At 47.7% G+C, this 26,837-nt stretch overlaps 1 long non-coding RNA gene across 2 annotated transcripts; it reads left to right on the top strand.

Annotated features, from left to right (window-relative positions):
* The first annotated feature begins 32 nt into the window (after positions 1 to 32).
* On the top strand, positions 33 to 24,880 carry LOC103550460 (uncharacterized). Of its 2 annotated transcripts, XR_011533944.1 has the most exons (5): positions 33 to 147; positions 5,238 to 5,818; positions 7,561 to 8,011; positions 14,729 to 14,819; positions 24,229 to 24,880. It is a non-coding gene; the product is annotated as an uncharacterized lncRNA (long non-coding RNA). The 2 variants fall into 2 exon arrangements; XR_544791.2 differs by lacking the exons at positions 14,729 to 14,819; positions 24,229 to 24,880 and having other exon boundaries at positions 7,561 to 9,924.
* The last annotated feature ends 1,957 nt before the right edge of the window (positions 24,881 to 26,837 follow it).

Raw genomic sequence — 26,837 nt, 5'->3', positions numbered from 1 at the left:
GGGGAGGGACCGCGGCGGGGGCGGGGGCGGCGAATCTCGCCTGCCGACCCCGCCGCGGCCCCGGAGTCACAGGCGCGCCTCCGCGCCGCTGCCTCCAGCGACTCTCCCAGGAGAGACCCGCGCGCTCCCGGGCTCGAGGAAGTCGCGGTGAGTGCACACGGCGCGCCGCGGGGACCGGCTCCTGCGAGCTGGTCGCGGGACCCGGGCACTCGGAAGGGCGGCGGGGAGGGGCGAAGGAGGGAGAAAGGGAGAGATGCCAAGACCTCCTCTGTGGCTCCTGGGTAGGTCCCGGGCGGGCGCAGCCGAGGGGAGGCGGCGCGACACGCCGGCCAAATGCACTGCCGGGAAGGACCGAATCCCCCGAGCCCGCGCCGCTCCTGCGCCCGCACTGTCCCCTCTTCGCAGGTCAGAAAGCAGAAAGCGGGAGGCCAGAAGGGAAGACCGCCCCCCTCCCCCCATCAGGAAAAGGCGGGAGAGAGGCTCAGAAGTGACCCTTCTGCCCTTTCTCTCCTCGAAACCCGAGAGCGAAAGGAGGTCGGCGCCTTAACCCGGAGGGGCCGGAGGCTGCGGGGACGCGCGGCCCCGACGGAGGGAGGGGGCCGGGGAGCCGAGCCTAGCGGCGAGGCCTCGCCCACGGCCGCGGCGGGAACAGGGCTCAACAGCCCCAGGTCCCGCAGTCCGACCTAGCGCAGTCGGCATTTCTGGGACTCGAGGTTGGGGCGCGCGCTTCAGGACAAGGGTCATCGGGCGAGCGCTGGTGCGGGCCACGGTAATGGGGTAGGAGGCAGTTGGAGTAGGGAAGCGCAGTTGGAGACGCGGCCGCAGGGCATCCTGGCATTCTCCCTCAGGGCCACTCTGGGCCCCAAGAGTCCTCCTATCCGTCCCGTCGCCGCCCCCTCCTCCGCCCCCGCCCTCCGGTGCCTGCAACCCCGAGAGGATCCTCCTTACATCCTGCCGCGGCAGCAGCACAAACCCCACTCATTCTAGGAGTCTGAACCCTCTAGACACGGTGCAGACGCGTGCGCTGGGACGACGCCAGCTTCCCCGGCGCGCGGGTCAGAGGGCAGATGCCGTGGACGCAGGGCAGGGGGTCCTGTGGGTGCCTTGGCCGTGTGCAGGCTGTGGGGCTGTGGGCCGCCTGATCTGGAGGTGGGCGCGGGAGGTGAGACGCCAAAGCCGCAAGGTCTGGCGCTAGGATCTTGGTTCTTGGTCCCATCTCCACCACCCCCCCCCCCCCATCCCCAAGGAGCTTGCTGCTCCTCACACTCACTGCCCGATGATGTCCCGGCACCCACCTCCTTCCCCAGCGCCCGGAGGGCCTGGCCTGCGACCGCCTTGTCCGCAGCTGGCGCTCCTTTTCCAAGGACCCCTTTGAAAGTCATAAGTTTGACGGCGATTGGAGTCGTCGTAGCTCCCTCGGTGGGCGGGACAGTGCGCAGACACCGGCTGGGCCCCCACCTGTCCCCAAGCCCTGCCAAACCTAGAGCCGTGGCCTTGGCTCACTGGGCTGGTGTTCTGAAACCACGAAGCTGCACAAGCTTTGGAGTTGGTGGCCCTTCACCAGACGCCGGGCGCACCAAGGAACCAGCACTTTCCCTTGGGATTTCAGATCCAGGAGCGCTTTCCTGTTTGCAGCAGTAAGCGCAGAGGGTCAGGGCCGCACGCGAGCGGCGCGGGTACGCAGTGCCCAGCGCAGCGCGCCTGGCCCGCTTCCCCGCCTGGAATCCCGCGCCGGGCTGCGCCGACAGTTGTCGTCTCGGGGCTTCCTGGAGAAGGGGCTCCAAGGGGGAACCGACTGCCGGCTAGGCCCCGCCGCAGCTTGCGCAGGCCGCCCTGAGTGCGCTCCGGGACCTCTCAGGCTTGGGGAGGATTTAACGCTTCCCTCACCCCCAAGACTTCCAATCCTCAATTACAGACCCAGGAGAATTCCTTCGGGCTTGAAGGGATTACGCAGATCGCAGAAACATGGTTAAGTGGAAGTCGGAGAAACCCGACAAGTAACAAGAACAGAAACTTTCTTCAAACCAAATTTCCCGCATTTTACGGGAAAGCGTACTCGAGATCTCGCTACTGGGTCTTCACAGTGGCAGCCGCTGTTCTCTCATCGGCCAGACAGGTTCGAATCGCGCGGTCTGAGAGGGAGCTTAACAGAGTGTTCAAAGGCTAGCAGACATATCGGTGTGGGACAGTTTCAGGCCAAAAGCCAGTCCCAGCAGATGCCAAGGGGGCATTGTTTACCCACCCCAACACATTCATTCAACACACACACACACACACACACACACACACATGGCAATGGGCCTGGGCTCTCTGCACCACCAAAAGTACCCTAAGTATTCGGGTGTGGACCCCGAAATTTCCCAGGTGGGGAGGATAGTGATATCTTGTGAAACAGTGAAGTAAGAGCCCCTGCGCCTGGTTATGGTTTTCTCCTTACCGAAGGGAAAGCCCGGGCCGCGGGGAACAGGATACTTAGGATGAACACTCACAGGCTAGAAGCTCTGTGTAAACTGGAAAAAGCACTAAACGCACGGTCCCGGCTTGGGACACCTGCTGCATGTCCCTCGCTCCTGGTCTCTTGGTGCGAGGAGTACTTCCTGGTCTATGGTTTGGACCTAACGCCCAGCGCCTCACACACAGCATGGACACTGGCCTTTTGAGACCAGAGAAAAGGCATAAACGCAACGGATGACCCCAGGTCGGTCATCACCAGAAACAGCGATTCCCCTACCGGCTCAGAAAGAGCCAGCAGAGTCTAGAATGAATGGAAGCTGAGGGCAGGAAGAGGACGGGTGGGAAGAGAGTTCCGACACATTGAGGCCTCGAGCTTCCAGCGCGCGGCCTGCTTGCGGGGCGCCCCCACCCCCAGTCTGTCTTGCTTGAAGCGCTCCTGCGCACCCCGAGGCGCAGGAGCAAGCCTCGGCATACCCTCCATCTCTTAGAAATTTTCCATTAGGAAACTGATCTGGAAGAAATTGAGGCCCCAAGAGGAAAGGGGCAGGCCCAGGCCGCCCCACATCTGCTTGGATTTTCCGCTTCAGATGCTCCGCAACTGTTTTTCCCCAGGCCGCGCCCGGCGCCTACCTGAGGCCCATCCCCCGCGGAAACCGAGATCAAGAGGGAAACGCGCAGATGTTCCACTGGGGATGGGCTCCCGGAGAGGCTGCGTGCGGCGATGGCAGGAGGGGATCAGAGACTTAGTCACTGAGGAGGAGGGGGCGGGGGCAGGACCCTTCCCATTCCGAGCACTAGATTTGGGGGAGGGGGTTTCGAAACTCTGCCGTGGTGTTTAAGGAGAACTTCAACCGCTGGAGCAAGCCAAGGCAACAGAAAATCCAGGACTACGGAGATTCGAACGCATTCGTTTTATAAGCCCTTGTCTACACAAGCAATTAGCACCATATGGTTTCTACAGAAAATTCCGCTTGCGTCCAGTATCGCGTATATGACTATTTCATGGCTCGGAGGCTTTTTTAGTCTGACCTATCTCCCAGAGCTCCTCGATTTCTCTCTCCTCTCCTTGTGGAAGACCCATGGAGATACCACCACCTCTGCCGGGGGTCATTGCTACTCCCAGAAATGATCAGACAACTACTATATTACTACTCATTATTTAAAAGTAATCACAGGTATCCAGAGCAATTTCGTAATGAGTCATTCCTCACCAGGTCAAGACAGTAACTGGCTCCCCTCACTCGTCCCCAGACAGTAGAGGGAGCGAAGTTTACTTCTCTTTTTGTTTTGTTTTTAATCAATTCTCTCAGTGGAAGATGCTCCTTTGGAGAAAGTGTTTGCTTTTTCTCTCCGATTATTTCATTACATCGCAGGAACTAGGGCGGATCCGCAGGCACCCCCGGTCCCTGAGTGTTCTGTCCTCCGCGGGGGGTGCCCCGGCCGCGCCGGGGGCGGGGGAAGAGGGTGCCCCAGGGCGGGAGATCCAGCCGCCCATCCGGGCCTGCCTAAGGCTGCTTCTGCCCTCTGCGATTCCGGAAAGAGCGCGATCCTTCTCGCACTTGCTTGTCGGGGACAACTTCGGGTTCTGGGGTTGGGGGCTCCAGGGGGCCGGCCCGGGCAGTGTTTCCTGTCCGAAGAATGGAGTAACTGCTGCCTCCTTCTCTCCCTCAAGGCCATGCATTTAGGAGAACAAAAACAGTGAGTGCCACTGTAATTAATTATAGTGATTAGCAAAGTCCCTGAGCGAGGGCCACAGGGAACCACCGAAGCCGCGCCAGGTTTGAGTAAACAGCGGCCACACGTTTTTGTCTAATTTTACCCGGGGGTGAGAGGGTAGCCTTTCCTCTGCATTTTCCTTCCCGGTCTTCCAAACCCGGCCCCGCTTTCTCCCCCGTCTCTGAGAAGGTGCCTGGGGACTTGGCGCGCCCCTCCCAACGCACACAGACACCCAGTGTCCTCCGGGGAGGGTGGGGATACTCCTGGAGCGCCCGGATCGGCCAGGGATGGGGCAGAGGAAGAGGGCAGCCGAGCGTCGCCGACCTCCTCCCACCTTTCCACGACCCTGCGGCCTGGAGCTTCCGCTGTCCTTCCCCGGGGGGCTCTCGGCCGGGCTTAACGGAAACGTCGCCTCAGAGTCGCAGTTCGAGGAGAGGCAGTCCATCGCTTCCTGGCAAAGCCCGGCTTCTCACCTCCAGCAAGCATAGGATGGTGTCTGGAAGCGCTTGAGCTGGAGGAGTTTTAAGAGTCTAGTGTGCGCTGAAATTCCTGAGTGGTTACAGCAATTACACACCACCGCCTTGAAATCTGAAAATCAATTAGTTCATTAACGACGGCGCTGAAACGGCCTTTCGAAAACATCAACCAAAAAATTTCGTTACAAAAAAAACAAAGCCTATCGGCCAGAGACACATGTTTCTGCACATCAAAGAAAGCACCAATACGATGGGCTTATTTTTTTTTTCTTAATGTAGGGCTGACTATAATATAGGGCTATTATAGTACTTTAAAGGCACAAACTCGGTTCATTTAATTAAGGGGGCTATTTGCAAAGCAAAGCGAACATTGGGGAACTCTCTCCTTAATCTGAACAAATCTGTAGGAATAGGTAGGCTAACTGATTCGAGGTTTAGCAGAGAAAAGTCACAGAAAGGCCGACGGGCGGGCGGGAGGGCCACATTAGCCCCCTCCAGCCTGGCCTGGGCGCGCACGGCCGCCCCAACCCCAGGCGTGAGCATCTTCCCGCTTCGCGCGGATTTTTAGTTATTTATTCTTTTCTTTTAAAGGCCGGCGTGGAAGGCGGGTTTCCTGAGAGGTGTATGTCCCAGAATACACTCTGCCCTCCTGGGAGGAAAAGGCGACGCCTACGGCAGAGGGCCGTCCCGCATCAGAGGTTCCAGGAGCGTCAAAGCCGGACTTCAGATCTGAGCGGCGGCGGAGCCACGCTTGTGTGGTGTCCGCGCCCATCTGGAGGCGGGTGGCGGGACCTCCTCGCCAGCGGTCCCCGCCCTGGGCCGAAGCCAGGCTTTGGCAGCAGCGGGTCACAATCGGGGACAGGGGTGGCCGGAGGGGGCCCGAGCATCAGGCTTCCTGGTCGCTAGAGGTATTTTTAATTCCGCAGAAGAGACTCAGGACTCCTAACTCCCAGCACTGGGTGCAGGCTCAGAAGGGGACTGTGTCAGACTTACTTTGCGGCGCGGCCCAGCCTTTTGCGCGCGCAAAGTCTCGGGACCGCCGGCGTGGTTAGAAACGCGGCCTGGGCCGGTTGGCGGAAGGGGGCGCAATGCGCACGGCCGCTTGAGGAGCTCTGTAAGCATGGAGGGCGGAGGGCTAGCTGAACACCGGCAGATCCGAGCGCGGGATGGGGGTAAGGAGGATAATATACTCCGGGGTAGGGGGCGCAGGGCACGGGGGAGTGGGAGGCTCAGACGCACGCGCGCGCGCAACGTGCATGGCGGGAGCGCAGCGTACCCTGCAGCGTCTTAGTACGCACCGGGCAGGAGGGGTGCTGGGGTGCGTGCGGCTGTTCGTGACGCTCACATGGGTGCCAGAGGCCGTGCGGCCGTCGTCCCGAGCCTGAACTGGCAACCTGTGCTCGTCTCCCCTCCCCCCACCGTCCCCCGCGCGCGCTCTTGTCGCTCGGCTTCCGCCCTGCGAACCGCGCCCACTCCCCCATTCAAGCGGGAAGTAGGGACCAAAGAGAACGGGGACCTGTAGGGCAGGCAAGAGAGGAAGGGACCCGGTGCATGTGGGTGGTGGGATGTCTGGTGGGAATTAGACACTGGTGCTTTCATCTTGGCTTCGCCAAAGCCCCCTGAGCCGTCCTCAGCTCGCGCGCACTTAGTCCGGATCCAGAGTCGAATTCTTGCGCTGGCGGCTCAGCCTTCTGTGGCGAGACCCGGCGTGGTCCCCGATTGGGGAAGAAGGTCCAGCTCCCCCCCCCCCCACCCCCCCGCCGCCCCTCGCCCTCTTGTAAGGGCCCCAAGCCGGAATTCCTTTTAGGTGCCAGAGCAAATACCCCGGAGGACGAGGCGCGGGGTAGAGCACGTTTTCATATAAAACGAAAGACTTTTAAGATTAGCACTTTTTCTCACTTGAAGAATATTTTCCCTGGCAAAAGCATCTAGCTGAACTGATCAACTATAGGGTAGATTCAAACTGTGCGGTTTGTGAATATTTTTGGCCCCACATACAGCACCTTCTTCATTTTTTGGAGGACAGAAACAAACTAATCTTGATTATTGCACCCACGCTCTTTTCGCCCTGCGTGTGTAGACAAAGACATTATTTAATCTGACTACGGAATTCTCTGTGCTTCTCTCCCAGGAGCTTTTGGACCAGGGTGGGTGAGGCCTCGAGCGCCTTCCTCTCTGGGCGCGCAGTTTCCCGTTCAGGGGATCGTTCTCGTCGCTTTCCTCTTGACGGGAGGGGTGGTCAGGGTGCTAGCGCGCTCACGGCTTCAAGGAGCTGTGCAAGGGCGACTACTACGTTCCCAGTGTCCAAGCCTCAAGAAGCCGCTTTGTTATGGGGCTTGAGAGACCTAGTTCAAATCTTGCATTTCATTTTTGAGAGTTCCTACCAATTGCCAGGGCCTGGGCTGGGCATGCGGGGGGCGGTGGGGTGGGGTTCGGACAAGAGAGGTGGATATAGAAAACTTTATTGAGAAATCTAATTTTTGAATAAATTACAAGCCGGGCGTGCGGGGCGGGGGGGAGGGCACACGGAGAAAAGCGCAGAGGTGAATGTCCGCGGAGGAGTGCGGTTCAGTAAACAGAGAGACGCTGGCTGCTCCTGGCAAGGCAACGAGAGCCCTGTTCCACTTGTTTCGGAGCTCTCAACACTATCTGGACCGAAAGCGACAGCCTCAAACACTTTTTAAGCACTTTAGACAAGGTACTGAATACAAAGCTCGTATGTGAATTTACGTTACTTCCTGGGTAGTTGGGAGCAGGGAGGAAAAAGATGAGCGCCATTATTACGCATGCCCAAATAATTTTTAGTGTTTATTGAAGTCTTCTTAAAGTAATTGACCAGAAAATATCTTCCTGTTGAAGCAACATAAAGAGTGCTCCATTGAAAGCTAATTGACTTATTTATATATCTGTTTAGCCTGATGTCTACACCATCATTTTTGGAGAAGCTGTCAACTCTGACAAATGAAGGAAAGCGGAAGGCAGCGAGCCGCACCTGCGAAAAGGCCTGGAATTCCAGGGCCAACCCCGCCCATCTGTTCTTTTCTAAGAGTACTTGGACCCTGCTTGATTGTTTGAGATCCAGCGATTGGATTTTCTGAAAGTAAATCTCAGAAATGGAAATTCACGCTCATTACCTTGCACAAACATTTTTAATTTCTGAGTGGCCTGCATTGAGCCTAGAGGCAAGAATCCTTCTTGCTGGAGCCATAGTCGAGCCTGTAAAAGCCGAAAACCTTCCGCTGAGGTTAGAAAGGCAATAATTTAGACACACAGAGAAAATTCCTAGCTGGAAGACAAGAGAAAACGCTCCAAGTGAAGTTAGAAAATTTACCTTTGTATAAAAATCCTTTGAACATTATTGGACGGTAAGTGTGTTTTTCCAGTTATGGTTGTTGATCTGAATTTCTCAGCGACACTTTGCATGTGCAAATCGTGAGATCCGTTCTCAGTGAAGATGACTAATGGATCTTTTAGGAATCCATGCTTTAAAGTAGATTTTCTATGTTGGTCATGGAAGCTGCTTCACTTTACTTTATGGGATGGTTGTCAAGGGAACCTTGGGTAAAATTTCTCAGGAGTGTCTCTAAAAACATTATTCATAATTAAAAAGTGATTCATAGAAATCTCCAGAAAAATTATGGCAAGTTATGTTCGAACATGTTTTTTAGGCCATGTGGAATAAATAAAATCATTAAGGTCTGGTTGGGTAATACTGCCTCCCAGCTTCCTCTGACTGTGCCAGGAGGACCTGATACGGCTTCAGAGATGTGAGAGCAGCCTGTGGGACATGAGCTAAAAAACATCTGCATTTTCTCCAGCTATTTTCTATATTGATAATGCAGGTTCTAATTCCACCCCTTTAAAGACCGCTGAATAATATCGTCCAAGAAGTGGGTAAGGGAGCACTAAAAGGAGTATCTTTAATAAACTTAGGGATTCTTTTCTTTTGGGGGGTGGGAATAAGGACTGTGGAAAGCTCCCCATGACCGAGTCTAAAGGCAGAATGAACCCATTGGAACACAGACCTGCTTGTTTATAGGCCAGCTGATGTTCGCCAGGTTTTTTGGCACCTTAGTGGTGAAATTCCCCAGACAAACCATTCTGCCAACCAAACTTTGCTCTGCAGAGGAAAGCAGTGCTTTGAGGTCTCAAGATTTTAGCAATACAAACCTCTTCAGTTGGGCATTGTGTGGGTACAAATTGTTTTCCTGGTGGAGAAGTAGGGCGAGTCTTGTCAAGGCAATTTAGTGGCCTGCACTAGTTATGCAGCTGACACAGCTGCCAAAGCCCTGGGTTTCCAGTCTAACTTAGCTTGGACATTGGTGGACTCTGACAATAAATGTCAGTTGCTAATATTTATTTGGAGAACTGGCATTTAATAGGGCCATTTACTTATTAAATAATCCAAACGGAAGCAGTTGCACTTGCTAAAAAATTGCTACCATTTACACACCTAAAGGAAGAGATGCAATTTCCAGCCCTGTGCGTGGTCACTCAGATGCACCGTGGCGTGACTTATTAGGTCATTTTAGACTTCTTCACAGTCAACCAAATCCTGGGCCTGGATGGTGAGTCACCTGGCATGTGAAGGTGGCTAAACCCAACAGACTGAGGGAAGGAAGGCAGTGCTTTGAATTGGGGAGTCCTCACGCATGCCTACTTGCACATGCGCTGTTACTCATCCAAGAAGAATTCCTCTCGTGGCCACAGTGTGCCAGGCGCTCAGCCAGACATTCGAATGATAAAAGTGAGTTCCTGCCATTGATGCGTTCTCAGTCCTAATAATGACTTTGACTGAGAATCTGGCCTTAGAAATGTTCACAGCTTTTGAACCAGTAATTCTATTTCTGATTATTTGTCTTGTGGAAATCATTGCTAGTATGAAAAAAAGCCTTTTGTCATCAGTATTTGGGGAATGGCTAAGGTTGCAAGCTTTGGTGTCAGGTCTAGTTTTGACTTCTCTCCACCCCTCAAGTTTTGTTATCTGTACAATGGGGATAATAGCTACCTCATAAGAAGGTTATGAGTGTTAACTAAAAAATGAATGATAAATATAATGAATATAAAAAGCCTGGCACACTGCTTGGGAGAAGGAATTATTCAATACACTTATTGGGATTGTCATCACAGAATTATTTATAATATTAAGCTTTGGAATATTAACATTATTAAATGCTGGAAACAAATTATCCTAAATGGGTGGGGGTTGATGCATTGTGTTGAGATATATATTCAGTGAAAAGTTATGCAGCTATTAAAAAGATTGTAACGTTTGTGACAACTGGTATGGTAATGTCTTCTTAGAGTACAGATCCTAGAGAGCCAGCAGTTTCTTTCCCAGACTCCCTTGCAGCTAGGGTTCCCGATATGAATTAATCATGGCCATTTAGATGCACTTATTTGAGAAGTAAAGTGGAAGTCACACTTCTGCTGCCTTCATGGTTTCTGCTGATAGCCATGATCATGAATACTTTTTGGATGTGTGTACGTGTGGCAGAGTTGGCAGAGGTCCCAGTGGCGTTGCTATGAGGTCAACAGTTCCAGTGCCTACCCCTGGCTTGAAAGTAACTAGGGCATTGCTGGATTCAGCAGTCAAGGTGGCAGCTTTCTGGTGCCCTACCTTCCTGATGGTAGTGCTAGCAGCTGCCCTGGCTGGCCAGTCCTGCAGCGCTGTCCATCCCTGGAGAGCCAGCCTTGATCCTCTCCCATAGTCCTTCCCATAGTTTTGTAAGCACTGAGATCCCTCTGTTAAATCATTTCTGCTTAAAACAGCAATTTTTGTTATTGGCAACTAAATCCTCACTGATGTATGTTGGAAGGCATGCCAATACTATAAAACTGCATATTGTATGATCACAATTAAGTAAAACAACAACAAAATTATATGGAGAGAAGTACCAGAAAGATATTCCTCAAAGTGGATAGTGAGTATCTTTGGGTAGTAAGACTATGAGTGATCTTTCAATTTGCTTTGCATTGCCTGCATTTTTGTGTGTGTGTGTGAGGAAGATTGGCCTTGAGCTAACATCTGTTGCCAATCCTCCTCTTTTTGCTTGAGGAAGATTATAGCTGAGCTAACATCTGTGCCAGTCTTCCTCTATTTTGTATGTGGGTTGCTGCCACAGCATGGCTTGGTGAGCGGTGTGTAGGTCTGGGCCTGGAATCAGAACCCACCAACCCCGGGCCGCCAAAGTGGAGTGAGTGAACTTAACCACCATGCCACTGGGCTGGCCCTGCCTCCTTTTAAAAAACAACTTTATTCAGCTATAATCACTTACCATAAATTCACCCATTTAAAATGTATAATTCAGTGATTTTTAGTATACTCACAGATATGTGCAAGCATCACCACAGTCAGTTTGAGAACATTTTTATCACCTCAAAAAGAAATTCCATTACTATTGAATCCTTATCCTCTCGTCCCCACTACTAGCCCTAAGCAGCCACTCATCTACTTTCTGTGTCTATAGATTTCCCTATTCTGGACTTTCATATGAACAGAATGATATAGCTTAGGGCTCTGGCTTATTTCACTTAGCAGGATGTTATCCAGGTCGTAGCATCCCTGTTGTAGCATGTGTCAGTACTTCAATCCTTTTTACGGCTGAATAATATTCTATTGTATGGATAGACCACATTTTGTTTACCCATTTGCCCACTGATGGACATCTGAGTTGCTTCCACCTTTTGGCTATTATGAATAGTGCTGCTATATCCCTCCAGCTTTTATTTCGACCATGTAGCAATTTTTTTTTTTTTAAAGATTTTATTTTTTCCTTTTTCTCCCCAAAGCCCCCCCGGTACATAGTTGTATATTCTTCGTTGTGGGTCCTTCTAGTTGTGGTATGTGGGACGCTGCCTCAGCGTGGTTTGATGAGCAGTGTCATGTCCGCGCCCAGGATTCGAACCGACGAAACACTGGGCCGCCTGCAGCGGAGCGCGCGAACTTAACCACTTGGCCACGGGGCCAGCCCCCCATGTAGCAATTTTATGATAAATATTTAGTTAGTTTTATAACAAGGAAAATCTGGCTTGGGTAACTAGTCCTTTTGAGTTTGGTGTTGAGAAGAGGGCAAGATTGTAGATTTCGTCCTTGGATTGGCCAGTTAGCTTAGGACGCAATGAAACTCTGTTCCAAGCCAGATCACAGCCTCCATCTGTATCCCCATGTCCACAGACCTTTCTATAAGTAGTGCTCTTGGTCACTAGAAGGATGAGAAAAGAGGCTATAAATTCATCTCCTCTGCTCAGGAAACGGCTCTGATGCCAGGAGGAGTGATTGTGGTCACCTAGCAGAAGTCCTGAGATTTGACTTTCGGTATTTTCCCTTTAAAAACTGTATCTACTGGGATGCGGGAAATGTTCTGTATCTTGATCTAGGTGGTGGTTACATGGGATTCATGTGAAAAATTCACCAAGCTGTATACTTAAGACTTGCGGATGTTATTATATTTGACTATGAAAGTTACATCCGATTAAAGAAAAGAAATTATATCCATGTGGTTTCCCTCAGATCTTCCTTTCACCCTCCCTCTCCAGCTCTGCTTTTCCTTTCTGGCCATTTCTAACTGACCACAGGTTCATACCACACAGTTGGTAAAGGACAGAGCTGGGATCTAGTCCAGCCCTTACGAACTTGGTGTGGCATGCTGCTTCCACCAGGAACTCTTCCAATGCCTAGAATTGATGTGATTTTTGAGACTTGGCCTCCAACCGCATGGCCATTGAGGACAGGGGCTGGTCTAGGGGGCCAGACCTCTTGGTTCTGGGGCACATGTTCTGTCTGTCCCATGTCCCTCTTTACCTCTGGTACCCAGCTTTGTACCAGGCACATAGCAGATGGCCAATAAATATTTGTGGAGTCAGTGCGACCAGAGTGGGGTTATCACCAGAGGCCAAGCAGGCTGCCCACGTGGCAGTTGCTGGAAAAACCAAGGCAGGAAACTCAATTCTTATTTTTTTTTTCCCGTGGCAACACCAATGGGTGTTGGTCTGTCACAAGAGCATGGAAAGTTCCCACTGAAGATATCTGAACTCTCTGGCAAGACCTATGAAGTGTTAATTTTAGCTTTCAACCACCGATGCCCTTGTACGATTTAGTGGGTCAGGAGGAGCTTGAGCCAAAGCCAAGATTACTCACTCTGAGGTTTCCTTTCCTGTAGAGTACTTGATGTGTTTTCAGTTTGTAGAGACTTACTGCTTACACATTTACTTGGAGAGAGTTTCCACTGTTTTACATCTAATCTGATTATTGTAAGCTATTCCTTAAACATATTAGTAATCTATCCTATCAATCAAATTTTCCCAGAGCTCATGCATTAAACATGAGTTGGACTTGAAATGTTAAATGCTAAAAGGCTATAGTAAGAACCATAAAATAAGTAAAATATTTGCATGTCCCTAGATATTCTGAGTTGAAAGATACATAGGTTGAATATCAATTACGTGGTTTAAGGAAGTGTATATGCAGGGGTTTCCGTGTCTACCCAGTTTTCTTCCTTGTATCCTGGTAGGAAATGAGGAAGTTCCACGCCGAGGGGAGACGCCTGTGCTCTGGGAGGAATGATACCTCAGCTGCCATTTGCAGCTGCCCTGGGCTCACTGGGGATGGATGAGTCTCCAGCAGAGCACAGATTTAGGATGCGTAAGAGGATGTGTGCACCTCCTTGGGAGATCTGTGCACCTTACATGACCAGATCCAGGTGCCCATGACTCTCATGCGTTTGGCTTTGTGCAGTGTCTCCTCACACCCTATGCATGACCCATCACACCTGGCCTCAGGTGTATCTGCTGATGGAGGACCATTTTCAACTGTTGCCTGGTGGAGGTCCCTGCTAGCCCACAGGACAGCTTCAGCAGGTTGTGTTCTTCAATTGTTCATTGACGTTTGCATAATTCTTTGAATATTATATTGCATCCTTTCATAATTAGAATTTCCTAATTCGAATTAATTTTGAAAAGTTAGTGGAAAATGGAGAAAGGAAATCATAGACCTCATGAATGCAATACAACAGAATTAGAAAGGAAACTTTAGATTTTGTGAATGTGTGAGTCTTTTAAAAAATTTTTTTTTAAAGAGGAACATTTGAGTCCTATGTGGGCTGAAGCCAGGCATTTTATATTTCTGGCTCACTCTCTCTCTTTTTTCTTTTTTGGTGAAGAAGATTCACCCTAAGCTAACATCTGTTGCCAATCTTCCTCTCTCTCTCTCTTTTTTTTTTCTTTGCTGGAGGAAGATTGTCGTTGAGCTAACATCTATGCCAGTCTTTCTCTATTTTGTGTGTGGGTTACCGCCTCAGCATGGCTGATGAGTGGTGTAGGTCCATGCCCAGGATCTAAACCTGGGAACCGGGGCTGCTGAAGGGGAGCACGCCTAACTTAACTACTATGCCATGGGACCGACCCACGTTTGGGTCTTTAGACTCAACCAGACACCCCAGGAAGTTAAACTGCCCAACTGTGGATTCAGTAGTGAAGGAAAAGAATAATAGTAGAAGCAGGTATGAAATGCTGGAAATACAACATTAGAATTACATCCAAGGGTAAGCAAATAGTTAACCAGGGAAATTTTATCTTTACAGAAGTATTCTATTATAAAAGTAGAGAGGATAGAATTAAGATACTCCATTTTGTAAACTTCTGATGAAACTATGGATTTTATCAATGATCGCTTGATCATCAATGGCTGCTAACCTCAGGGGCAGGGGGAGAGAGAGAGAGAGAAAAATGTCCAGGATAATTCAGAGATCTTACATGCCTCTTGGTGGAGTGTATATACTCCTTATAAAATAGTCTTGCCAAAAACATCAACTCTGAATCTGATTCAGTCCTTAACTAGACATTCTAACTACCAGTTTTCAGGAAATACAGGAACAGAGAAATATGTTAAAGAAATCAGGGACTGCTACCAGCAAATCTAGAATATGGGAAACTATAGGAAAGACTGATCAGTTTCTTTGGCAAATAAATAGCAAGGTGAAAAAGGCGGGTGGGGGGGGGGCAGGGAGGGAACCTGGGGATGAAAGATGCTGAGACACATTAATCTCGTGCAAAGTGGAGAATTTGTTTGCATTTTAATTCAGGCAAATTACCTGTAAAAGATGTATGAGAAAATCAAGGAAATGTGGAGACCGGATGTTTGATGCCATCAAAGCATCGGTGTCAATTTTTAAGGTATGATAGTGATATTGTAGTTATATATTTTAAAAAGAGTTCCTATCTTTTAGAAAACCATATCGAACTACTTACAAATTAAAAGGCGTACCTAAGGGAGAAAGTGAAAATTCAGATCTTAGAAGAATTTTCAGTTCTCCAAGGGTACATCTATTGTTCCGACTTCTCACGTTTGACCCCAGTGCACAATTTCGGGAGTGCGTTATAGACAAAGCCGGGGACAAAGCCCCTGCCTCCTCCTTCACCCCACCCTCGTTATCACGGAGATCTTATCTGGTCTAAGCTGTGCCTTGAGGTATAAAGGGAAGCAGGGCCATCTCCCTAATTTTCAGGGCCCAGTGAAAAATAAAAATGTGAGGCCTCTTGTTCAAAAGGCAGGAAAAAAGTGACATTGAAGGTATTGAAATAGACAAATTTCTCCTTTCTCCTTTCTCCTGTGGTCTCTCTCTCAACCTGTCATCGTGGGTTTTGCCAATTAAGGTTACTTTCCCTCGGGCAAGAGGATGACTTCAGGGCGAGACCAGACCCTCGCGGGTCTCCTAAGGCCCCACCCCGTGACTCAGTGCGCCTGCGTGCAGCCCACCTGCTCAGGGTTCTCCCTCCTGCGGCCGCCAGAAGGATGCACCCTATCGCAGTAAGAGGCAGCTGCGTCAAGCCAGACATCGCTCCTTCCCACGGACTATGGGCAACCCCCAAAGAATTATAGCCTCTGTGCCAGGACGCCCTGCTACCTGCATTGCGGGGGGGACAGGGCACTTCCACCGAGCTGCCCAAAGAACGTGCTATGTTGTCTGTAAATAATTGCAATTTTATTTCATTTATGTCAATGCCATTTTGAAGAGAAGTGGTTAGAACAGACATCCTTTCTCCATTCCTGGTCTCAAAGAGAAAGCTTTCCATATTTCACCACTAAATATAGTGTTTGCTGCAGGTTTTCCATAGATTCCCCTTTTCCCCTCCTTAAGCAGGTTCCTTCGTATTTCGTTGTCTTCTGTTGTTCCTGTTGAAAAGTCAGATGTCAGTCTAATTGTTGTTCCTTTGAATGTAACGTGTGGTTAAGATTTTTTTTTTTGTCTTTGGTTTCCATCAGTTTTATGATTTACCTAGAAATAATTTTCTTTATATTTATCCTGCTTGGAGTTGATAGAGTTGATAGAGTCTGTGGTTTGATGTCTTCTGTCGGTTTTGGAAAATTCTCAGTCTGTCTGTCTTCAGTTATTGCTTCTCCCTGTCCTCTCCATCATCTCTTCTCCACTCCAATTACACTTATGTTGGATCTTTACACTGTATTTCACATGTATCTTATCCACTTTTCTGTATTTTTCATCCTTGAGAAGATTTAGTCTGGCATTCAGACCAAATTTGACTTTCCTTTTCTCTTAGGCATAGTCCTTCTGGGGTCTCATTTGAAAGCCTGGGATATTTACCTGAGCTCTTCCTCTCTGGCAGGCCCTGGATTCTAATTTTGGCATCTTCACCACTGCAAGACTTATGTTAGTTTTCCGGGATTGCCATAACAAATTACCACAAACTTGGTGGCTAAAAACAACAGAAATTTATTTTCTCAGTTTTGGAGGCCAGCACTCAAGGTGTCATCAGGGCCATGCTCCCTCTGAAGGCTTTAGAGAAGAATTCTTCCTTGCGTCTTCCATCTTCCAGTGACCCAGGACATTCCTTGGCTTGTGGCTGCATCACTCCAGTCTCTGCCTCCATGGTCACATGACCTTCCCCTGTGTGTCTCTGTGTCCTCATCTCTTCTTACAAGGACACCAGTCACTGGATTTAGGACACACTCTTAATCAGGATAATTTCATCTCAAGATACTTAATTAATTACATGTCCAAAGAAGATCACTTGCTGAGGTTCTGGGCAGACACAAATTTGGGGGTTCCACTGTTCAACCCACAACAAGACTCTTGAAAGTTCTGCTTCAATTTTTGACCTCTTTATTGCAATTTTATGATTTGTTTTTCAGCTCTGTGCAGCAAAGACCTCAAGCAAAACCCACACAGAATGTCAAGCTCGTATCTCTGCAGGTCATCTTTTTTTTTTTTTTTCCCCTGGGATTTTTACCCCTCAAGTACTAACTACCTTGGCAATCCTAAACTCATTTTTTCTTCTTCCCAGTTTAATGAGACTGATGCAAACTTCAGGTTGCTGCTTTTCATTCATCCTCTGTTGCCTGTGCTTCAAACTGGCAAATGTTCCAAGGGAAAAAGTAGTGGCCAGTCTGGGGTCCAGCTCAACGCACTTCTCTCCACTCCAGGATCTCTCCAGGATTGCGTCCTGGGTGTCTCAGTTGTTCTCTGATGCATTCAGCAGCTGTCTTTCATATTTTATCCAGCTTTTATAGTTGCTCCTAGCACAGAGTTTGCTCTGACATTTCTTCAAAACTAGAAATAGAAGTCAAATATGGCATTTCTTTTGTTCTAGTCTCATGTCTCCACACTGCCAGGGGAACCTCTCGGGTGCATTGCTTTCGGAGACCCACTGATTGAGGGATGTGCCTCTTTTCCCCCCTCCTTTTTACTGTGTTTAGAGAGAGACACACCTGTAAGATCGCCTTTATTCTCTGTGTCTGTGGCTGCTCAGGGCAGGGATGCTTCTGCAATGTAAAGAAATAAATAGTGAGAAAGGACTTGGGAAATAGTGGGACATATCAGAGCTACGTGGGGCTCTTGTCACCTTCTTCCTGTATAGGATCCTTAAGAAAATCTTGCTATCAGGCATACAAAAGGGAAAACTGCATGAATAAGCCACATAGTATGACCTTTCTGTGCTGAGGTCTGAGCTACCAGAGCAGCGGAGGAGTTATGTCCATCAGGGTGTGTTTCTCAAAGTGAGCTTTTCGAGAAGGTGGTATGGACGGTACACATTTTACCTGATATAATCCTCAAATCCTATAGTATAGGTATTATTACTACTCTATTTTATAGATGAGGAAAGTGAGGCTCAGGGAAGTAGTTATCCTGCAGCCTACCTCTGGGTAGATGCTGTTTAACCTAAAGCCCTCTCTTATATTGCCTTTCATTTATTCCTTTGGTAAAACCACATTTTAAACTACAAAATGCAAACTTCTATGGAACTGAACTCAATGAAATGAATGAAACTTTTTGTAATTTCTAATTTTTATATAATTTCAAACTTACAGAAGTGTTGCAAGAATAGAATGAGGAACTCTCTTATACCCCTTACCCAGATTCACCAGTTGTTTACATTTCCTCCCATTGATTATTCATTCTCTCTCTCTGAATCATTTGAAAACAAATTGGAGTCATCATGCTGCTTCAACCCCCCAATACTTTAGTGTGTATTTTCCTAGAACAAGAATATTCTCATACATAACCTCATAACAATTATTAAAATTAAGAAATTTACTGTGGTAACACTACTATTGTTTAATCCAGAGTTTATATTCACATTTCATCAATTTTCCCAATAATGTTCTTTATAACTTTTTCCCCTCAGATCCAGGATCCAATCCAGGATCACGTGTTCCATGTAATTGTCATGTCTCATTAGTTTCCTTTCATCTGAAACGGTTCCTCTGCCTTTCTGTCTGATCTTCCTCATGATTAGCTCCAGATAGTGCTTCGCTGCCATTAGTGCCGTGTTTTCATTGCATCCTGCAAAATGGTGCATGACTTTCATTGCCCCATTGCTATTGATGTTACATTTGATCATTTGATTAAGGTGATATCTATCAGACTTCTCCACTGTAAATTAATCCTATTCCTTTTTGTAATTAATAGGTATTTTGGGGGGGAGGTACTTTGAGGCTATATAAATGCCCTGTTCCTCATGAGACCCCACTGGGGCTCCCAAGTGTCAGTTCTCTCTCTCTCATCCCTTTATCTTACTTGGTCTGTTTTTCATTTGGTGGAGCACATCCTCAATTAGCTTCCTGAGAAAGGATGCAAGGGAAGTCAAATTTTTTAGATTTTTGACTTCTGTGTCTTCATTCTACCCTTATTCTTGAATTGCTACTTTGACTAGTTATAGAATTCTAGATTGGAAATTTTTCTTCAGAATTTTGAATGCATTGTTTTACTGCCTTCCAGTTTCTAATGTTACTGTTGAGTAGTTGATGTCGTTTGAATTTCTAAAAACGTGAACTATTTTTTCCTCTCTGAAAGTTTAATAAATTTTTTAAGTCTTTGGTGAGGGCTTTTCCTCCCATTCATCATGCTGGGTACTCTCTGGCCTGTTCAGTCTGGAAGATCATGCTCTGTGGTGGTGACAGTTGTTTGGGTATTCTTTCATTCATAATTTCTTCTTCTCTGAATTATCTGTCTTCTATAGAACTCCTGTTGTTGGATGTTGACTTCTGAATTGATTTTATGATTTTCTTTTATTCTTTCTCATCTTATTTATCTCTTTGTCATTTTTTTCTACTTCCTGGATATATTTTCAACTCCATCTTCTAACTGGGCTATTGAAATTTTCATTTTAGCTAATGCATTATTACTTTCCAAGACCTTACTCTTGCTCTCTGACTGTGCCCTTTTTCCTATCATCCTATTCTTGTTTCATGGATACATTATATTTCCTTTGAGAATTATGCTCATAATTTTTGAAGTTTTTTCCAGCCACCCACATTTGCCTCTTTTTTTTCTGTTTGTTTTCTGCCTATCATGCTAGAGGTCATCTCATGTTAGAATGCTAGAAAGAAGGTCTCTAACATGATGTTAGAGGATGGTGTCTAATGTGATAAAACAGAATAAAAAAAGAGAAGAAATGAACAAAAGGGAAAGACCTGGTCTGTCCACATGTCAGAGGAGGAATCTGACTGGAAACTCTGTGGAATTTGGTGGGACATGTGGGTCTTCAGTGAGAGTTGATTGAAAGGCTATCTGTTTTTTCCATTGGGAGCCCCAACTATTAGTATCTGTAAGTCTTTCTACTGGGGTCATTTAGTTTCTCCAGGACAAATCCTCCAATTTCTCCACTGGGGGAAAGACAGTTCATTTCCAGTGTTCTTGGAGCTAAGTGGCAGAACATGGCTGTTCAGCATATGGATGTTCACTTAATTCTCTATTTTCCACCCAGTATCCTGCTGCCATCTTCCATTCTGCCTGGGTTCCCTGGGTTCAGGGCTTCTGTAAATGGAAGATTTTAAGACAAAAGCATTTAGAAACCAAGCTTACTTGAAAAAGATCTGCAAGAACTTCCAGGGGTTAGAAAGACTTGGATCATCAAATGAAAGTACAACAGGTATTTAAAGGAAAAAAAAATCCATAATATTACCAAGGCTACTGAGATTACAGCTAGTCTGCACATGGCAGGAAAACAGCAAATTTATCACATGATTATCATATCCAGGAAGGTCCTGACAGATCTCCAGACAGCAGCATTGCGAAAGTCTGGGATAAAGTTGTTTTGGCTACAGAGTTAGGAACTTACGGGAAAGACTTGATCCTGTTTTAGTTCTTTTGTCTCAGGTGTGATGTGTTTTTTCTTTCTCTCTATGGGATGAGATGTGCATGATTGCTGATAAATGAGATGCCATTTCACCTTTACAGTTCCATCCACCAGTCAAGTTTCTGGCCCTAAGGTACATATTTAACCACAGGAGTTTGTTTTTATGATTTTATAAAATTCAATATTTATTAATTTGATGTTTTGTTTTATTTGACTAGTAGTTTTATTTACATAGGTGTAAAAGAGGTGTTAATTACTAATAAGAAGCAGCGGCAGCACTCCTTATGTATGGTTAACAAAATTAGAGTCATATTGATCCTAAGACCTAAGTTAACTTTTGTCTGGATGCTCTGTCCATCTCCTACTCATACCTGTCTAGAGAACTTATTATTACCAGCTCATCTACTAAGAACAGGAACCAAGGACCAACCTTTCATCTCCACCTGGTTTTGCCTGCAGTGCCTACATTCTTTCTCAAGTTTGTCGATACTTCGTCTGATCATGATTCTGGGAGTTGACTGGGGTCTGCTGGGTGGTTTTTCTGCTGCAAATGCTGTTGCCTGGAGCTGCAATCATCTGTGGACTCGACCGGACTGGGACATCCAAGAAGGTTCACCCCCATAAGATAAGATCCCCGGGGCAGGACTGGTTGCACCTGAGCTTCCTCTGGGGGAGTACCCTGGAATTTAGAAGGCCCCGGGGGCTCTAGTCCTGAAAGCCAGGCCCTGGAAAGGGACAATTGGGAGGCAAAGCTGGAAGCCAGTTCCAAAGTGTTGCACGGCAGAGACATCTAGAAGACTGGGCTCACTGGAAGGCTGGATGGCCCAGCCGTTCTGTCTTTCTCCATGGAGTCCCAGGGTCCTGTTCTCTCTCATATGGCTTCTTCATGGACTCTCTTCATCAGGGTGCCTGCACTTCTCATGGGGCAGCTCAACCCCCTAGAAGTGTAAAAGCAGAATCTGCGAGGGCTTCTGAAGTCTTAGGCCTAGAACTGGAACAGCAGCATGCATCACTTCTGTCACATTCCCTTGGTTAAAACAGTCATGGGCCAACCCAGATTCAAGAGGAGGGGAGATAAATAACAGCCCTTATTGTGATGCGGAATGACAAAAGACTTGGAATCATCTTTGTTCTACCACACTAAACAAAATCTATGTTAGTGGCCTTGGGCTGTCATAACAAACACCACAAACTTGGTGGCTTGAAACAACCTAAATTTATTCTCTCACAGTTCTGGAGGCCAGAAGTCCCAAATTAAGGTGTCAGCAGGGCTGCACTCCCTCCAAAGACTCTAGAGAAGGATTCTCCTGGCCTCTTCCAGCTTCTGATGGCTCCAGACATTCCTTAGCTTGTGGCAGCATCGCTCCAATCTCTGCCTCTGTCTTCATGTGGCCTTCTTCCCTGTGTCTCTGCATCACTGATCTTCTTCCCTTTTCTGTTTTTCTGAATTTAGGGCCTACCTTAAATCCAGGATGATCTCACTCAAGATCCTTAATTTGATTACCTTTGAAAAGACCCTATTTCCAAATAACGTCATGTTCACAGGTACTGGGGATGAAGACTTGGTCATATCTTTTTGAGGGCCACAATCTAGTCCATCCAGCAAGCGTAACTCTTCTCTATTCTGCTAAGAATATCTTGTATTCTCTGGATATGTGGCTTTGTATTTTAAATAGTTCTGGAAAATTTAGTCATTATTTTTAAAAATGCCACCTCTCTTCCTTTCTCTCCATATTTTCCTTCTGGGTTCCGAGTCATATATACACTAAACCAGGGCAATTTTTTTTCTATGAAAGAACAGAGAGAAAATATATTAGACTTTGGAGGCCATAGCGTCTCTGTCACAATTACTCAACTCTATTGTAGTTTGAAGGAAGCCCTTGGCAATACATAAACAAATGAGCATGGTAATGTTCCAATAAAACTTTATTTAAAAAAACAGGTGGCCAGCTGGATTTGGAACTCAGGCTATAGTTTGCCAACCTCTGTGCTAGACCTTTCATTCTTTTCTCCGTATCTTTTATACTTTTTCATATTTTTATCTCTTTTTCTCTGCTGTCGTCTGGATAAGCTCTTCAGATATATCTTCCAGTTCATTAATTCTCTCTTGAACACTCTTTAATACTCTCAAGTATAATCTACTGTTTAACTTATCCATTAGGTTTTTTTCTTCAACAATTACCTTATTAATTTTTAGAAGTTCTGTTTGTTTTTTCCCCAAGTCTACCAATTCATGCCCAATGGTGTCCTGTTGTTTATTCCTACATTATATGTGTGTCCTTTCTTCGCTAGATATTCTATACTTCATAATTCTGCATGCCGTGGCTACAATAGAAACGTCTATGGTCCTTGGGTGACTTGCCTTCCCAAATATTTGTTGATTTTTGTTTGTGAGGTCATGCTTAATTTTAATTTGTGGCATTCCCTGCAAACTAACGTGGGGGACTTTCCCTCAAAGGGGGTCTATGTGTGCTTTTGCCAGTAGGTGGGAAGACCCATCTCTTCCATACCAGATCACCTCAGAATCCTTTAAAGACTTTTTTCTAGAGTAAGAATCTCAGGTTCGGGTCCCCCTTTGAGACCCTAGGTCGGAGCAGCCGCACCGCCTCCCTGTTGCCATATGTTCAGGCCAGTCCCTGCCACTCCGGTTCCTGGTTACTCGGCCCTGTCTCCCTGCCCTTCAGCCTCCTCCTGGGCATTCCTGCTCTAGTCCTTGGTGATTTCCACTCAGCTTCTGGTCACAGAAATCTTGTGCCCCCATCTGCCTCCTTTCCTCTCTATCCTTTCTCAGACTCAGCTTTTCTTTGTCTGTGTCTGTCTGTCTGTCTGTTTTGTGGCATCCCTGGAGACCTCTTCCACCTCCAGGAATGTGTCCTGTCTGAGATCTGGTTGTGGAGCAAGCTAGCCCCGAAGCACTTATTTTCCCATGGTCTGGAGACAGTTACTTTGTGACACTCAACTTTATATGGATGTATACACTTTGGCGACTTGTTGGGATGGGAACAAATGGGCTTAGGTACTGCCTCTTAGATCTCATCCTGCTCCTAAATGGAGCAGCTTTGGTGCCTGCCTCATGGGTTGATGTGAGGATTAAATGAGATGATCTATGTGGAAGGCATATCTCTGGGCACAGCAAAGGCATTTCATATATTTAGTTCGCCAGTAAACTAGGATCACCGGGGACCTTCCTCCAGCATAGCCCGACTCAGCCTTGCCTTTGATGACTCTTCAGTCTCAGTGGTGGCTCCCTATCCCATCCAGTGGATTATCCTGCACTCCCACCATACCACTTGCTCTGAGAAAATACTGGGACAAATATATAAATAAAACCGTGCTTAAAGTGTGACCCCTTCCAGCAATATTAGAGTTTTGACCAGGGGCAAGTCCAAAGGAAGGAAACTCTAACTGTAGTATTTGGGACGTTGACCTAGTTGTTTTGCAGGCTCAGAGGGGAGGGATATTGGCATTCGGAGCCTTTTTGGCTCCCCTGAAATCACACTAAGTGTTCAGCCGCCACTTGCTTGATCTAACAATGGAGATGGGTACATTTGGAGAAATGCCTATCATTATTCACGAACATTATCATTATAACACGAACAGCTGAAAGAACATGATGCAAAATCCCCTTACATATGACCCCCTGCTGCAAAGAACAAACAACCTACTACACACTCACATCCATTTCCATTGCTGAACGAGAGCTGTTCTTTGCTGAGTTATAATGAGGAGTGAGTTTTCCAAGGCTGTGATTTATGAGCCTTTCACAAATGGGTTTTAAATGGGGGCACTGACAGTTGCACTCCAGCTGTGGCTGGCTTGGGAGCCCTTTGGCCCAAAGGAGCCAAAATGAGCTGGTGGGAGGCAGGGGAGGGGCTGGCTGGGCAGATGGCATCACCATGAGCCAGGGGCACACAGCCAGCCCCGGCTCTTCCACTTGCGAGCTGTTCTGCTCAGCAATACTGGATTATTTGTTTTTGTTTCTCTCAAGGAAGAAATAACACATGTTGACATGAAGATTGAAGGTGGGATCTCTCCTGTGCCGCAGACGGCACCAGAAACGGAAACACTAGCTCTTTTCTAACCGTGCTTCTCTCTCCACTGAACTGTTGGGTGGTGAAGTTAGTATTTCATTAGATTTTTTTCCTTTTCTCTCTCTCTGCTGTACATTCCAACCGGGAGCGTGAGGATAGTATGGTAGGTTGAAAAGTGGTCCCCCACAGATGTGTCCACGTCCTAAACACCGGAACCTGCGAATGTGAACTTGTTTGGAAAAAGGACTTTGCAGATGTGATTAAGGAGCTTGCGATGAGGAGATCAGCCTGGATGATCAAGTTAGGCCCTAAGTGCCATCACAAGCATCTTTATAAGAGCAGCAGAGGGAGATAAGGCAGGTGCACGCAGGAGAAGCCAGGGGAAGATGGAGGCAGAGGTTAGAGTGATGTGACCACAAGCCGAGGAATGCCGAGGAGTGCCAGTAGCTGCCAGAAGCTACAAGAGTCAAGGAAGGATCCTCCTGAGAGGCTGCGGAGGGAACGCAGCCCTGCCCATACCTTGATCTCAGACTTCCGGCCTCCAGAACTCTGAGAGAATAAATTTCCGTTGTGTTAAACCCTCCAGTTTTTGGTAAATTTGTTACAGTAGCCTTTTTTGTTTTTCTTTTGTCCCTTCATTTGCTTACATAGTCTCTTCCATCTTATTCAATTGCATATTCAACCTTGCTCCCTTTGGGTTCAAGATTTCTCTCCTGTTTCTGCATTTGATTAGCCATCATAAGAGAAATTCCCTTTAGTTTTCCAGCACATGGATAGAGAATTGGGAAGTAGGAGAAAAAGATTCTTTAGCAGACAAAATAGGCATCAGGGACAGTGTTCTTTTTGGACATGACAAGCAGAAGAAAAGACTTATTAGAGAGAAGAGAACTTAAGCAGTTTTCAAATTGAATTTTGTTGGATGAAGGATGGATCCAGGTCATGCGTGTGTAACCCAAGTGGATCCAGTCTAACTCTGGGGCCCCCCTGGGCTCTCATGTTTGGTCCACAAAGCCAGATGAAGGAATGGCCTTTTCAGATGAAACACAATGCAGGGGAGGGCAAGAAAGAAGGTGAAACATGCACCCAGCCCTGAATGGGGCCCGAGATGTCCCCTCCCCAGCCCAACGGGGTGTGGGTGAGGAGTGAGTATTTCTGGGTGCCTGGAGGGAGGTTTTCACAATGCCAGCCACCAGGTCCCTGAGGTGAGGGGCCCTGTGGGCATAGGCTGTGGGGTGGGTTGGAAGCCAGACCTGATCAGAACAGCGGTGGCTTTGTTGAGGGACATCAGCAATGCCAGGAAAGGGGGTGACCAGAGTGGGCAGACAGGAAGCAGAGGCTCCTGGTATCGCCTCAGGCTTAAACCTGGAATTGATCTGAGAATCCCAAATTATCTGAAGAGTTACTTCAAAGTGAGTGTGTCTTAAACGGTAAATAGCTGGAATTTACCTTGACTTGGCAAGATTAATACATCCTGCCACCAGCAGAAACAGGGTCTTGAGAGCTAATTTAAGTTATAGAGAAAGGACAAGCTGCCTCCCCCTGCCCTGCTGCAAACCGAAGCGAGGTGTCTGTGGGGCTCATGTACTCACTGCACAAGCCTCCTGGCGCGTAGCCCTTCCCAGCAGCCCTACCCCTTCTCCCTGCGGGTTGTCGGCTGGGTCTGAGACCAGCAGAGACAAGAGGAAGTCCTGCATGCTGAAAACTCAGGTTTTCACAGCAGTTCAGAGACAGCACTGTGGCAGGACTCATGGGGCGTCCACACAGCCACACGAAAAGTCCTGCATGGTGGCAGTGGTGGACAAGGATGGTGGCCGTGGCCTTCGCAGAGGCTGGCTCTGTTGGATCCAGTGGGCAACAATTTTGTACCAATGAGGGCAAAAGTAAATACATATTGAGCACTTTTTCTCCTCCTTAATCTAGCGTTAATTGCATTGGGTACCCATGTAATTCAGACTTTGATAATACCAAAATGTGACTTTAACTTCAAATGACTAAGGTAGTTTTCCAGAGCCATCAACCCATCGGGATGGGGTCCCCACTCCCCAGCTCTAACAGCTCTGGCCTAGGGGGCAGCTGGCTCCTTCTACAACTGAAAGAGCGCTAGCAGTTGATACGTTGAATCGTGGGGTCTTGAGACCCTCCATGGGGTCCTGGGGTCATTGCAAGGGCCCTGAGAATCGGCATGAGCTGATAATACTCACAAACACATCAGTGCCTCTGGTTTTCAAATGTGTGCAGATGGTGATGGAATTAAATACACGTTTATTTCAATACCATTTGGGAATTCAGAGTTAACTTTTTGTCATGGTAAATTCTCTTAACCAATGAGTGCTACCTGTGTGACTTGTATCATATGAGTGTGTGACAGATGCTGTCAATGCCCCCTGTGTCCCTTCTGGGTGCTCTGGCTGACTTCCCCCTGCCTAAGGGCTCCTCAGCCCCAGTAGCCTTCAGGCCAGAAAAGCCAGGACATTTGCACCCCTCCCTGGCTGCCCTCAACTTCTGCCTGTCCAGAGCAGATGTATAAGGACCGCAGCTCCCTCGCCTGTTGCGTGGGATAATTCTG

This window comes from Equus przewalskii, chromosome 27 (genome assembly GCF_037783145.1).
Source record: "Equus przewalskii isolate Varuska chromosome 27, EquPr2, whole genome shotgun sequence".
NCBI lineage: Eukaryota > Metazoa > Chordata > Mammalia > Perissodactyla > Equidae > Equus > Equus przewalskii.
The sequence above is the reverse complement of the archived record's forward strand: the minus strand, read 5'-3'. Positions and strand labels throughout refer to the sequence as shown.